Source organism: Orbicella franksi, chromosome 9, assembly GCF_964199315.1.
Source record: "Orbicella franksi chromosome 9, jaOrbFran1.1, whole genome shotgun sequence".
Taxonomy (NCBI): Eukaryota; Metazoa; Cnidaria; class Anthozoa; order Scleractinia; family Merulinidae; genus Orbicella; species Orbicella franksi.
In genome coordinates, this window is record NC_138153.1 from 29,435,427 (window position 1) to 29,448,065 (window position 12,639).

Here is a 12,639-nt window from a genome sequence, read left to right on the forward strand (position 1 = left end):
ATCTCTGCATCTGTACTTTAGGAAGAATAAAAGAGAATCCGAAATTGTTACATCTTTCCCTTTATCGCTTGTTAGGATCAACGCCTTAGATATTCGTACAGGTAAAAAAAAACTGAAATCCTGCTGTCAGGTAGAGAAGAAGAAGTATTGGGTATGGTCTGGGTCACGACCTTCGCCCTTCGGTCGACTCCTTTCAGTTTCTGGGGACGTTGTCTTAGGCTTTCTCGACTGCCGGAGACAGAGGGTAAACGACCGTCCAAGGACCTTTCCTCTAGTGCTATGAAATAGCAGATTGATTGTAGTACAATATTGCTCTCAGTGTTTTCCATGAGGCGTTTGCTGAAAAGAGACGAACATCAGCTTTAAAATGTTTTTGAATCACCTAACAAAACAACAACAACAACAACAACAGCAAAAAAACAAAACAAACAAAAAACAAAAAAAAGCATAAATTGTCGTGGTCCGTGTGAGGGTCGAACTCACGACCTTGGGGTTATCAGCACCACGCTCTACCGACTGAGCTAACGGACCAACTCATGCTATGCAACTGTTAGAATAGGAAGTCCAATTAGTTTGTAGTCTACTGCAGGACCGGATTTTAAATGCTACCATTGACTTTAATAAAGAATGAGCGCGTGGCAGTTCGCAGAGAGAGAGAGAGAGAGAGAGAGAGAGAGAGAGAGAGAGAGTGAACGAAAAGGACCTTTGTTTTAGCGTGTGCCAGTAGAGAGCAGAGTGGCTGGAATACAGTGATTTTGTGCAGGAAGTCATGACACACTAGTACTACTCGCGTTTTATGAGCAGATAAATAATTAAGGAAAAGAGAACTACAAAAAGGAAAGAAAAGACAAAAAAAAAGTTATTATTGTTGCGAAAAACTTGGCATTGGAGAATCCGGGTATCGATCCCGGTACTTCCCGCATGCAAAGCGGGCGCTCTACCATTTGAGCTAATCCCCCAGAATATACTGCTGATAGAAACTTATGAGTGAAATTACTGTGATAAAGTAGATTTAGAGAATTATATGATCGATATTACGGTATCTAGTAATTCATCATCTGCGGTGATGGATTAATCCCTTTAACAAGAAAAGAAAGAGACAATACTGACACAAAAAACATGATAATTTGAAGCTACTTCAGCAGGATAACCAGACCTGTTATACATCGGGGCACGACCCTGGACATTTGTTTTAGTGAGAAGAAGAGCAGCAATAGAATGATTTTTGCGGAAAACGTTAGGTCAATCTATTGGATTTCTACCGTAGGCATGTCGCAAAAAAATAAAATATGGAGGAAAGAAACAACAACAAAAACGAAAAAAATTAAAAAAAGCCCCAATGTTGTCCTGAGAAGAAAGGGTGTCTTGGAGAATCCGGGTATCGATCCCGGTACCTCCCGCATGCAAAACGGGCGCTCTACCATTTGAGCTAATTCCCCGGAATACGTTTTGAAGTAGATCAATTGTTTTTGTTCAAACATAGAATACTGACTCAAAAGAACATGAGAATTGTAAACTAGTTCAGGCAGGGTAGCCTGTGTTCATGATTCAGGTAATGTTCTCAGTGTTTTCCTTGAGTCGTTTGCTGAAAAACAAAGAGACGTACATCAGCTTTAAAACGCTTTTGAATCACGAAACAAAACAAAAACAACAACAACATAAAAACAAAAAATAAATTTTGGTGGTCCGTGTGAGGCTCGAACTCAAGACCTTGGCGTTATCAGCACCACGCTCTGCCGACTGAGCTAACGGACCAGCTAGTTTGTAGTCTACCGCCGGCAGGACCGGATTTTAAAGGCTACCATATACTTTGGTAAAGACCGAGCGCGTGGCAGTTCGCAAAACTTCTTTCTTTCATATCGCCTGAGACATCAGATACTCCAAGGTCGTCATCGTCGTCATCCCCGGCTGCTAGAGATAAAGAGTGAACGACAAGGACCTTTGTTCTAGTGTCACTAGTAGATAGCAGAGTGACTGGAATACAGTGATTTTGTGCAGGAAGTCATGACACACTAGTACTACCCGCGTTTTATGAGAAGATAAATAAGGAAAAGAGAACTACAAAAAGGAAAGAGAAGACACACACAAAAAATGTTACTATTGTTGCAAAAAACTTAGCCTTGGAGCATCCGGGTATCGATCCCGGTACTTCCCGCATGCTAAGCGGGCGCTCTACCATTTGAGCTAATCCCCCAGAGTACATTTGTAATAGAAAGTTATGAGTGAAGTTAGTGTGATTCAGTAGATTTAGGGATTTATATGATCTATACTACGGTATCTAATAGATTATCATCTGTGATGATTGGTTAATCTCTTTAACGAGAAAAGAACCATAGAATACTGGCACAAAAGAACTTGACAATTTTAAGCTAGTTAAGACAATGATTTTGTGCAGGAAGTCATGGCACTCTACCCGCGTTTTATGAGCAGGTAAACGAGGAAAAGAGAACTACACAAAGGAAAGAAAAGACATAAATGTTATACTATTGTTGCAAAGAACTTGGCCTTGGAGAATCCGCGTATCAATCCCGGTACTTCCCGCATGCGAAGCGGGCGCCCTACCATTTCAGCTAATTTCCTGGAATACGCTTTTGCCATTTAAAAGTAGTGGCTGCAGTTGGTGTAACTGAACAGATTTAAAGTAGCTCAATTTTCCGTTCAATCAGGGAATATTGACTCAATAGAACATGGGAATTGTAATCTAGTTCAGCCAGGGTAGTCTGTGTTCAACTGAGATCCAGGTATTGCTCTCAGTGTTTTCCTTGAGGCGTTTGCTGAAAAAAAGAGAGGAACATCAGCTTTAAAAGGTTTTTGAATCACGTAACACAACAACAACAACAACAACTAAATAAATAAACTGTCGTGGTCCGTGTGAGGGTCGAACTTACGGCCTTGGCGTTATCAGCACCACGCTCTACCGACTGAGCTAACGGACCAACTGCAGCACGCTACTGTTAAAATAGAAGTCGGATTAGTTTGTAGTGTACTCCAGGACCGGAGTTTAAATGCTACCATTTACTTTGGTAAAGAATGAGCTCATGGCAGTTGGCAAAGATTTTTCTTTCATATCGCCCGAGACATCGAGCACTCTAAAGGTCGTCATCTTCGCCATCCTCGGCTGCTGGAGATAGAGAGTGAACGACAAAGACCTTTGTTCTAGCGTGTGCCAGTAGAGAGCAGAGAAAATTGCTCTCTATTTCAATCCCGAAAATTGAAACAATAAAAATACTCTTTTACCCCAAGAGATAAAATTCTGATCTACAGTCGGACTCTTGAATAATATCTTGCAAATTATGTTCATGAATAATGTTTAAAAACAGCATATAGTATTTTTAGTATTTTAAAATAACATAAAGGTGGCGTGTCCAAAGGACAAAAATTCAGATCTGCAGTAATTCTTTAATAGTATCTGGCAAATTAATTCCCTGATTACCAGTTCTTCCAAATAGTTTATGAATATGAGTTAATGAATAGTTCATTTTGTTGCACAAATCTATTTTCACTGAAATACCCGTTCAATGGGGAATTAGCTCAAATGGTAGAGCGCCCCCTTTGCATGCGGGAGGTACCGGGATCAATATCCGGATTCTCCAGATCATAGTTTTTTTCCTCCATAAAACAAAATTTAACTTATCTTCTTGAACATTTTAAAAATACTATGTTTCAAAATGACAGTAAATTTAGCGTATTGAAGTCTCCGTTTTTATTTTATGTAACTTTTGACAGATGTGGAAATCCCTTTTCTCAAATTATCCTGCAACAATGGGGTATTAGCTCAAATGGTAGAGCGCCCGCTTCGCATGCGGAAGTACCGGGATCGATACCCGGATTCACATTTTTTTTTTTAAATACAACAAAAACTCATTTAAAGTTACGATTTCGATTTGCAAGAAAAGAACTTGAGATTGCTGCAAAAGTAAAAGATTCGTTTTATCAAAAGACTGAAAACAACAACAACAACGGGTCATGTTACAGCTCTCGTAAGGCCTCACATGAAGGGCTTGAAACCTTTTGAGAAAACAATAGAACAAACAACAGAAACAATGTCCCCTAGCCCCAAAACAATAACAGCTGCTGCAATGACAAGAAATAGAATTACAAGCTTACCAAAGCGATACCCGGATTCTCCAAGGAAAACAAACACATTTTTGCTACTCATTGAACATTTTTTGTATTTTCTTTTCTTTTTGCTGGTCTGTTTCCCCTACTTATCTACTGTTACTGTTATCTCCGCGGGTAGAGTGTCATCATTACTTCCTGATATGAGTCGCCTGCAGTACTACAGTCACTCTGATATCTCCCGGCACTAGAAGAAAGGTCCTTTGTCGTTTATTCTCTGTCTCCGCCGAGGAAGGCCAAGACAACGACTCCACCAACTGAAAGGAGCCGACCGAAGGGCCAAGGTCTTGAGTTCAATCCTTACCCAGATCATTACCAATACTTCTTCTTCTCTAGCTGACAGCAGACTTCAGCTTTTTTTGTTTGCAGTACGAATATCTAACGCGTTGATCAAAACAAATGATAGAAAGAAAGACATAACCAATTTTGGATTCTCTTTTATTATTTCTAAAGTACTATCGATTATCTCATTACTTACAAATTTGTTATCTGAAGTTACTGATCAAGCTAAATTAAGGACAGAAATTATTTTATAACCAAAACCAAATTTGTCTGAGGAATTAGCTCAAATGGTAGAGCGCCCACTTAGCATGCGAGAGGTAGCGGGATCGATACCCGGATTCTCCAATAGTACCTTTTTTTCTCGTGAAAATAAGAATATTTGCTATTAGTGAAACGTTTTTTGTTCATTTTTTCGTTTTTCTTGTTGTTTTTCCCTCCATATTTGATATTTTCTGACAAGCCTACGGTAATTTCCATGTAGATTGTCCTAACGTTTTCCGCAAAAACCATTCAATTGCCGCTCTTCTTTTCACTGAAACAGATGTCAAAAGTCGCTCGATATATAACGGATCTGATTAACCTACTGAACTAGCTTCAAATTGTCATGTTCTTTTGTGACAGTCTGTTTCTTTTCTTGTTAAATGGATTAACCCACCACCGCAGATGATGATCTACTAGATACCCTAATATAAATCATGTATATCTCTAAATCTACTCAATCACACTAATTTCACTCATAAGTTTCTATTGAGGAATGTTTTCTGGGGGATTAGCTCAAATGGTAAAGGGCCCGCTTTGCATGCGGGAAGTATCGGGATCGATACCCGGGTTCTCCAAGGCCAAGTTTTTTGCAACAATAGTAACACTTTTTTTTTTGTGTTTTCGTTCCTTTTTGTGGTTCTCTTTTCCTTATTTATCTTCTCATAAAACGCGGGTAGTGTGTCATGACTTCCCGCACAAAATCACCGTATTCTAGTTACTCTGCTATCTACTGGCACTAGAACAAAGGTCCTTGTCGTCCACTCTCTATCTCTAGCAGCCGGGTATGGCGAAGATGACGACCTTGGAGTGTCTGATGTCTCGGGCGACATGAAAGAAAAAAGTTTTGCGAACTGCCACGCGCTCACTCTTTACCAAAGTCAATGGTAGCATTTAAAATCCGGTCCTGCAGTAGACTACAAACTAACTTGACTTCCTATTTTAACATTAGCGTAACAGCAGTTGGTCCGTTAGCTCAGTCGGTGGAGCGTGGTGCTGATAACGCCAAGGTCGTGAGTGCGACCCTCACACGGACCACGACAATTTTTTTTTCTACTTTTTGTTTGTTTTTGTTGTTGTTGTTGTTGTTGTTTTGTTACGTGATTCAAAAACATTTTAAAGCTGATGTTCGTCTCTTTTTTTTTCAGCAAACGCCTCGAGGAAAACACTGAGAGCAATACCTGGCTGAACTAGATTACAATTCCCATGTTCTATTGAGTCAATATTCTCTGTTTGAACAGAAAATTGAGCTATTTTAAATCTATTCAGTTACACCAACTGCAGCCACTACTTTCAAATGGCAAACGCGTATTCCGGGGAATTAGCTGAAATGGTAGAGCGCCCGCTTCGCATGCGGGAAGTACCGGGATCGATACGCGGATTCTCCAAGGCCAAGTTCTTTGCAACAATAGTAACATTTATGTCTTTTCTTTCCTTTTTGTAGTTCTCTTTTCCTCATTTACCTGCACATGACTGCCTGCACAAAATTACTGTATTAAAGTAGCCTACAGTACAGGCGGATTAGCGGGTTCTAGCGCAATACGTTCGTGCATCGCGCTAGAGCCTGCTAATCCGCCTGTTCTGCAGGCTAGTATTAAAGTCACCGTGCTATCTACTGACACTAGAACAAAGGTCCTAGTCGTTCACCCTATATCTCCAGCAGCCGAGGATGGCGAAGATGACCACCTTGGAGTGTTTGATGTCTCGGGTGATATGAAATCCCGGAAGGAGTCTAACGAACCGCCAAGCATTCATTCTTTCTCGAAATTAGATGATAACATTTAAGACCATTTAAGAATCCAGTCTTGCAGTATTCTAGAAGCTAATTTGTAACAGCAAATTGTCCGTTAGCTCAGTCGGTATAGCGTGGTGCTGATAACGCCAAGGTCGTGAGTTCGACCCCCAGACGGGCCACGAATATTTATTTTTATTAGTTTTGATACGTGGATTCAAAAAGATTTTAAAGCTGATATTCGTCTCCGTTTCTTTGCAAACTGCTTAAGGACAAACTTGAGAGCATTACCTGAATCACGAACACAGCCTGGCTACCCTGTCTGAACTTACTTACAACTCTCATGTTCTTTTGAGTCAGTATTGTCTGTTTGAACAGGAACTTGAGCTACTTTAAATCTATTCAGTTACAGCGATTGGAGACACAACTTTCAAATAGTTAACGTATTCCGGGGAATTAGCTCAAATGGTAGAGCGCCCGCTTAGCATGCGGGAGGTACCGGGATCGATACCCGGATTCTCCAAGGACAAGTTCTTTTTTTTCCTCTCGTGACAACAAAGATATTTTAATTGTTTTGGTGTCTGCTTTTTTTTTCTTGCTACAGGGACAAACCATCACTGGAGGTGATAATTTACTAGACACCACAATATAAATCCCGTAAATCTTTAAATCTAGTTCATCAGAGTAATTTCACTCATAAGTTTCTATTCGGATGAATGTGTTCTGGGGTATTAGCTGAAATGAGCGCCCGCTTTGCATGCGGGAAGTACCGAAAGCAATACCCGGATTCCCCAAGAAAAATAGTTTTGCTACCAATGGTAACATTTTGTTTGTTTCTTTGTTTTTTCTAAGCAGTTATTTTTAACTGCAAATAAAACGCGGGTAGTGTACCATGACGTCCTGTACAAAATCACTGTATGCCATTCACTCTGCTATCTACTGGCACTAGAACAAAGGCCCTTGTCGTTCACTCTCTTTCTTTAGCAGCCGAGGATGGCGAAGATGACGACTTTGGAGTGTCTGATTACTCGGGTGATATGAAAACCCGAAAGGAGTCTAGCGAACTGCCAAGCAGTAATTCTTTACCAAAATTAGATGGTAACATTTTAACTCCGGTCCTGCTGTGGATTACAAATTTGTCTTTTGTTTAACACTTGTGTAATACCAGTTGGTCCGTTAGCTTAGTCGGCAGAGCGTGGTGCTGATAACGCCAAGGTCGTGAGTTCGACCCTCACACGGACCACGAAAATTTGGTTTTATTTTTTTGTGATAGGTGGATTGAAAATCATTTTACAGCTGATGTTCGTCACTTTTTCTTTTTCCAGGAAACTGTTCTAAGGACAACCCGAGAGTATTTCCCGAATCATAAATACAGGCTACCCTGCCTCAACAAGCTTACAATTCTCATGTTGTTTTGAGTCAGCATTCTCTGTTTGAACAGAACGTTGAGCCACTTTAAATCTATTCAGTTACAGCAAGTGGAGTCATAACTTTCAATCACTAACATATCCTGGGGAATTAGCTCAAATGGTAGAGCGTCCGCTTAGCATGCGGGAGGTACCGGGATCGATACCCGGATTCTCCAAGGACAAGGCAAAGATAGTTTTGCTACTCATGGCAACATTTTTGTCTTTTCTTTTCTTTTTGCTGGTCTTTCTTTCCTAATTTATCTCCAGTTACTGTTACCTACGTGGGAAGAGTGCCATGGCTCCCTGCACAAAATCACTCGACTATAGTTACTCTGCTATTTCCAGGCGCTAGAAGAAAGGTTCTTGGTTATTTGCTCTCTGTCTCCGGCAGCCGAGGAAGGCCAAGATAACGACCTCACGAACTGAAAAGAGAAGACCGAAAGGCCGAGGTTGTGTTTTGAACCCTCACAAAGACCATTACCAATGATACTTTTTCTCTACTTGACAGCATGACTTCACGTTTTGTTTTTTAGTATACGAGTATCTAAGGCATTGGCCATCTGCTATTCAAACATTGTATTTGGGGAATTAGCTCAAATGGTAGAGCGCTCGCTTAGCATGCGGGAGGTACCGGGATCGTTACCCGGATTCTCCAATGATACTGTTTTTTTTTTTTATTCTCGTGAAAAAATGATATTTGCTACGCAGCTAAATATTGTTTTTTTAAATAACGTGTTTTTGCTGTTGCTTTCTTTCTTTTTTTACATCTTTTGTCAGAGGCCAACCGTTTAGATACCCAAGTAGATTTTCCTAACGTTTTACGCCAAAAAGCACTCTATTGCTGCTTTTCTTTTCACTGGACAAATGTCCACGGTCGTTCCCCGATATATAACGGATCTGATTACCTTGCTGAACTAGCTTAAAATTGTCAAGTTATTTTGTGTCAGGATTGTCTGTTTCTTTTCTTGTTAATGGATTAACCCATCACCGCAGATGATGTTCTACTAAATACGGTAATATACATCATGTATATCTCTAAATCTACTCAATCACAGTTCTTTCACTCATAAGTTTCCAATGGGGGGTGTATTCTGGGGAATTAGCTCAAACGGTAGAGCGCCCGCTTTGCTTGTGGGAAGTACCGTGATCGATACCCGGATTCTCTAAGATAAAGATAATTTATTTGTCTTTTTCTAAATGTAACATAGCTAAATGAAAAAACAGTTGTTTGCTGCTATCTGAATAGTTTTGACGAACTAAGAATATAAACTAGACCGTAAGTTCTAAGTTCAACTCGTGTATGCAATGAAAACTGGTAATAAATGTTCACGTTGTTGGATTGTTGCGGTGTTTTTCACTCCGAAATACAAAATTCAGATCTACAGTAATTCTTTAATGTTATCTGGTAAATTACCACTTCTTGAATAATTTTAATATAGCATTTTTAAGTGTTTTAAAATCACAATAAAGGTAGCGCGTTAATATCTTTTTTTGTTTTCAGCAAAATTTGTCGAAAACATGGATATAGCTTCGCATTATCAGTTTATTTTATTACATAGCCTTATTTTCATTGGAATATCTGTTCAATGGGGGATTAGCTCAAATGGTAGAGCGCCCGCTTTGCATGCGGGAAGTACCGGGATCGATACCCGGATTCTCCAAAATGAAGATAATTTTTTTGTCTTTTTCTCTTTTTTGCAATTCTTTTTTTCTCATTTTTCTGCTCATAAAACGAAACTAAATGTGACATAATTAAGTAAAAAAATAGCTGTTTACGGCTAATTGAATAGCTTTAACGAACTAAGAATATAAACTAGATCGCAAGTTCTAAGTTCAAGGCGTGTGTTTTTTTCATTTTGTGTTTTAATGTTCACGTTGTTGGAATGTTTCGGTGTTTTTTACTTCGAAATACAAAATTCAGATCTACAGTAATTCTTTAATGTTATCTGGCAAATGATCAGTTCTTGAATAATTTTAAAATAGCATTTTTAAGTGTTTTAAAATCACAATAAAGGTAGCGCGTTAATATCTCCTTTCATTTTCAGCAAAATTTGTCGAAAACATGGATATAGCTTCGCATTATCACTTTATTTCATTACATAACTTTACTTTCATTAAAACACCAGTAAAATGGGGGATTAGCTCAAATGGTAGAGCGCCCGATTAGCATGCGGAAGGTACTTGGATCGATACCCGGATTCTCCATTTGTTTTTTTTAAGATAACAGAAGCTCAATTTAAGTTTCGATTCTAATTTGCCAGTACATGACTTGAGACTACTGCAAAAGTAGAAGAATCGTTTTATCGAAAAATTGATAACGTTCGAAAGTTCAACTTCAGTTGCTATTACTGAAGTGATTTAAAGTAGCTCAATTTTCTATTCAAACAGAGAAAACTGACTCAAAACATTAGAATTGTAAGCTAGTTCAGGCTGGGTAGTCTGTGTTCATGATTCAGGTATGTAATGCTCTCAGAGTTGTCCTTAGAAGAGTTTGCTAAAAACAGAGAGACAAATACAAGCTTTAAAATGTTTTTGAGTCACCATACCATATAAAAAAAAATAGTCGTGGTCCGTGTGAGGGCTTAAATTCCACAACTGCTTAAGTTGTGCGCATAACTCCCATGATCAATCATGTCTTCATATCATTCTCCGCAGTTCAAATATATGATCTTTCATGTATACACTTTTATGACAATTTTAAGCTAGTTCAACAGGGTCATCAGATCCGTTATAGATCGGGGAACGACCTTGGACTTTGTTTCAGTGAAAAGAAGAGCAGCAATAGAATGCTTTTTGCGAAAAACGTTAGGACAATCTACTTGGATTTCTACCGTAGGCTTGTCACAAAAAATTAAAAATGGAGGAAAAAACACAATAGACACGGAGAAAATAAAAAAACCCCTCAATGTTATCACGAGAGAAAAATGTTCCTTGGAGAATTCGGGTATCGATCCTGGTATTTCCCACATGCTAAGCGGGCGCTCTACCAAACTGAATAGATATAAAGTAGCTCAATGTTTCTGTTCAAACAGAGAATACTGACTCAAAAGGACATGAAAATTGTAGGCTAGTTCAGCCAAGATAGCCCGACTGAGTTCATGATTCCTACTGTTTTCCTTGAGGCGTTTGCTGAAAAAAAGAAGCGAACTTCAGCTTTAAAATGTTTTTAAATCCACGTAAAAAAAAACACATGAAAAGTAAATTGCCGTGGTCCGTGTGAGGGTCGAACTCACGACCTTGGCGTTATCAGCACCACGCTCTACCTACTGAGCTAACGGACCAATTGCTGTTGCGCTTTTGTTAAAATAAAAACCAAATTAGTTTCAGTCTGTTGCAGGACCGGATTTTAAATGTTACCATCTACTTTGCTAAAGAATGGGCACTTGGCAGTTCCCAAAACTCCCTTAGGTATTTCATATCACTTGAGTAATAAGACACTCCAGGGTTGTCATCTTCACCATCTTCGGCTGCTGGAGATAGAGATTGAACGACAAGGACTTTTGTTCTAGTTCCAGTAGAGAGCAGTGATAGTAATACAGTGATTTTGTGCAGCAAGTCATGGCACACTCCCCGCGTTTTATTAGCAGATAAATGAAGAAAAGAGAACTGCGAAAAGAAAAGAAAAGAAAAGACAACAAAATGTTACCATGGGTAGGAAAACTCTTGATCTTGGAGAATCCGGGTATCGATCCCGGTACTTCCCGCATGCAAAGCGGGCGCTCTACCATTTGAGCTAATCCCCCAGAACATATCCCACTGTGGAAACGTATGGATGAAATTGCAGTGATTGAGTAGATTTACAGATTTATATGATCTATATTACGGTATCTGGTAGATCATCATCTGCGGTGATGGGTTAGTCTATTTAACAAGAAAAGAAACAGACAATACAAAGGCGTCACAAAAGAATATGACAATTTGAACCTGGTTCAGCAGGATAATCAGATCCTTGAGTTCTGCGGTAAGCCTCTGATAAAAAAAAACAAAACAAAACAAAACAGCAAAAACAGGCAATTAAATAAATAAAAAAAAATATTTCAGTGATAACAAAGATCGTTGTTATCATTAGAAAAAAAAAGAAGTATCACTGGAGAATCCGGGTATCGATCCCGGTACCTCCCGCATGCTAAGCGGGCGCATGGCATTTGAACTAATCTCGCAGTTTTTTTCTGCTTTTGGTTATAAAACAATTGCTTTCCTTTATATAGCGAGTTAAGTAACTTCAGATAACGAATTTCTAAATAATAGGATTGGTTATATATCTCTTTTTATGGTTTGCGAACGACTTATGGGCAGGCCCGGGGAGAAGTGGTGGGAGGGAAGTTAATCCCAAAAACATATGGTTTGGGGTGTAGCGCCCCTCTTGCGCTATTTGACACCAAAATCTACGATTTTTCCTACCCTATTTATGGCCTGATGAAAAACTGAATACGATAAGCTATTTAAGAGCTGACCTTTATATCTATACTTGTTTCTACCAATTGAGCTAATCCCCCAGAATACGTCTATAATAGAAACTTATGAGTGAAATTACCGTGATTGAGTAGATTTAGAGATTTACCTGATTTATATTACCATTACGGTATCTAGTAGATCATCATCTGTGGTGATGGGTTAATCCATTTAACGAGGAAAGAAACAGACAATACTGACACAAAAGAACATGACAATTTGAAGTTAGTTCAGCAAGGTTAACAGATCCGTTATATATCAGGAAACGACTTTGAACATTTGTTCCAGTAAATAGAAAAGCAAACCTAAAATGCTTTTTTGTGGAAAACGTTACGATAATCTACTTGGATTTCTACCGTAGGCTTGTCACAAAAAATAATAAATGGG

General features: G+C 39.1%; 9 non-coding genes across 9 annotated transcripts; 4 read left to right on the plus strand and 5 right to left on the minus strand.

Annotated features, from left to right (window-relative positions):
- Window positions 1-458: 458 nt before the first annotated feature.
- Window positions 459-531, minus strand: Trnai-gau (transfer RNA isoleucine (anticodon GAU)). The gene has a single exon. It is a non-coding gene; the product is annotated as a tRNA-Ile (tRNA).
- An 835-nt stretch (window positions 532-1,366) lies between these two features.
- Window positions 1,367-1,439, minus strand: Trnaa-ugc (transfer RNA alanine (anticodon UGC)). Its single transcript has one exon. It is a non-coding gene; the product is annotated as a tRNA-Ala (tRNA).
- Window positions 1,440-1,682: 243 nt separating this feature from the next.
- Trnai-gau (transfer RNA isoleucine (anticodon GAU)) lies at window positions 1,683-1,755 on the minus strand. Its single transcript has one exon. It is a non-coding gene; the product is annotated as a tRNA-Ile (tRNA).
- Window positions 1,756-2,863: 1,108 nt separating this feature from the next.
- Window positions 2,864-2,936, minus strand: Trnai-gau (transfer RNA isoleucine (anticodon GAU)). Its single transcript has one exon. It is a non-coding gene; the product is annotated as a tRNA-Ile (tRNA).
- Window positions 2,937-5,624: 2,688 nt separating this feature from the next.
- Window positions 5,625-5,697, plus strand: Trnai-gau (transfer RNA isoleucine (anticodon GAU)). Its single transcript has one exon. It is a non-coding gene; the product is annotated as a tRNA-Ile (tRNA).
- Window positions 5,698-6,841: 1,144 nt separating this feature from the next.
- On the plus strand, window positions 6,842-6,914 carry Trnaa-agc (transfer RNA alanine (anticodon AGC)). Its single transcript has one exon. It is a non-coding gene; the product is annotated as a tRNA-Ala (tRNA).
- A 647-nt stretch (window positions 6,915-7,561) lies between these two features.
- Trnai-gau (transfer RNA isoleucine (anticodon GAU)) lies at window positions 7,562-7,634 on the plus strand. The gene has a single exon. It is a non-coding gene; the product is annotated as a tRNA-Ile (tRNA).
- A 269-nt stretch (window positions 7,635-7,903) lies between these two features.
- Window positions 7,904-7,976, plus strand: Trnaa-agc (transfer RNA alanine (anticodon AGC)). The gene has a single exon. It is a non-coding gene; the product is annotated as a tRNA-Ala (tRNA).
- A 3,032-nt stretch (window positions 7,977-11,008) lies between these two features.
- On the minus strand, window positions 11,009-11,081 carry Trnai-gau (transfer RNA isoleucine (anticodon GAU)). The gene has a single exon. It is a non-coding gene; the product is annotated as a tRNA-Ile (tRNA).
- Between the last annotated feature and the right edge of the window lie 1,558 nt (window positions 11,082-12,639).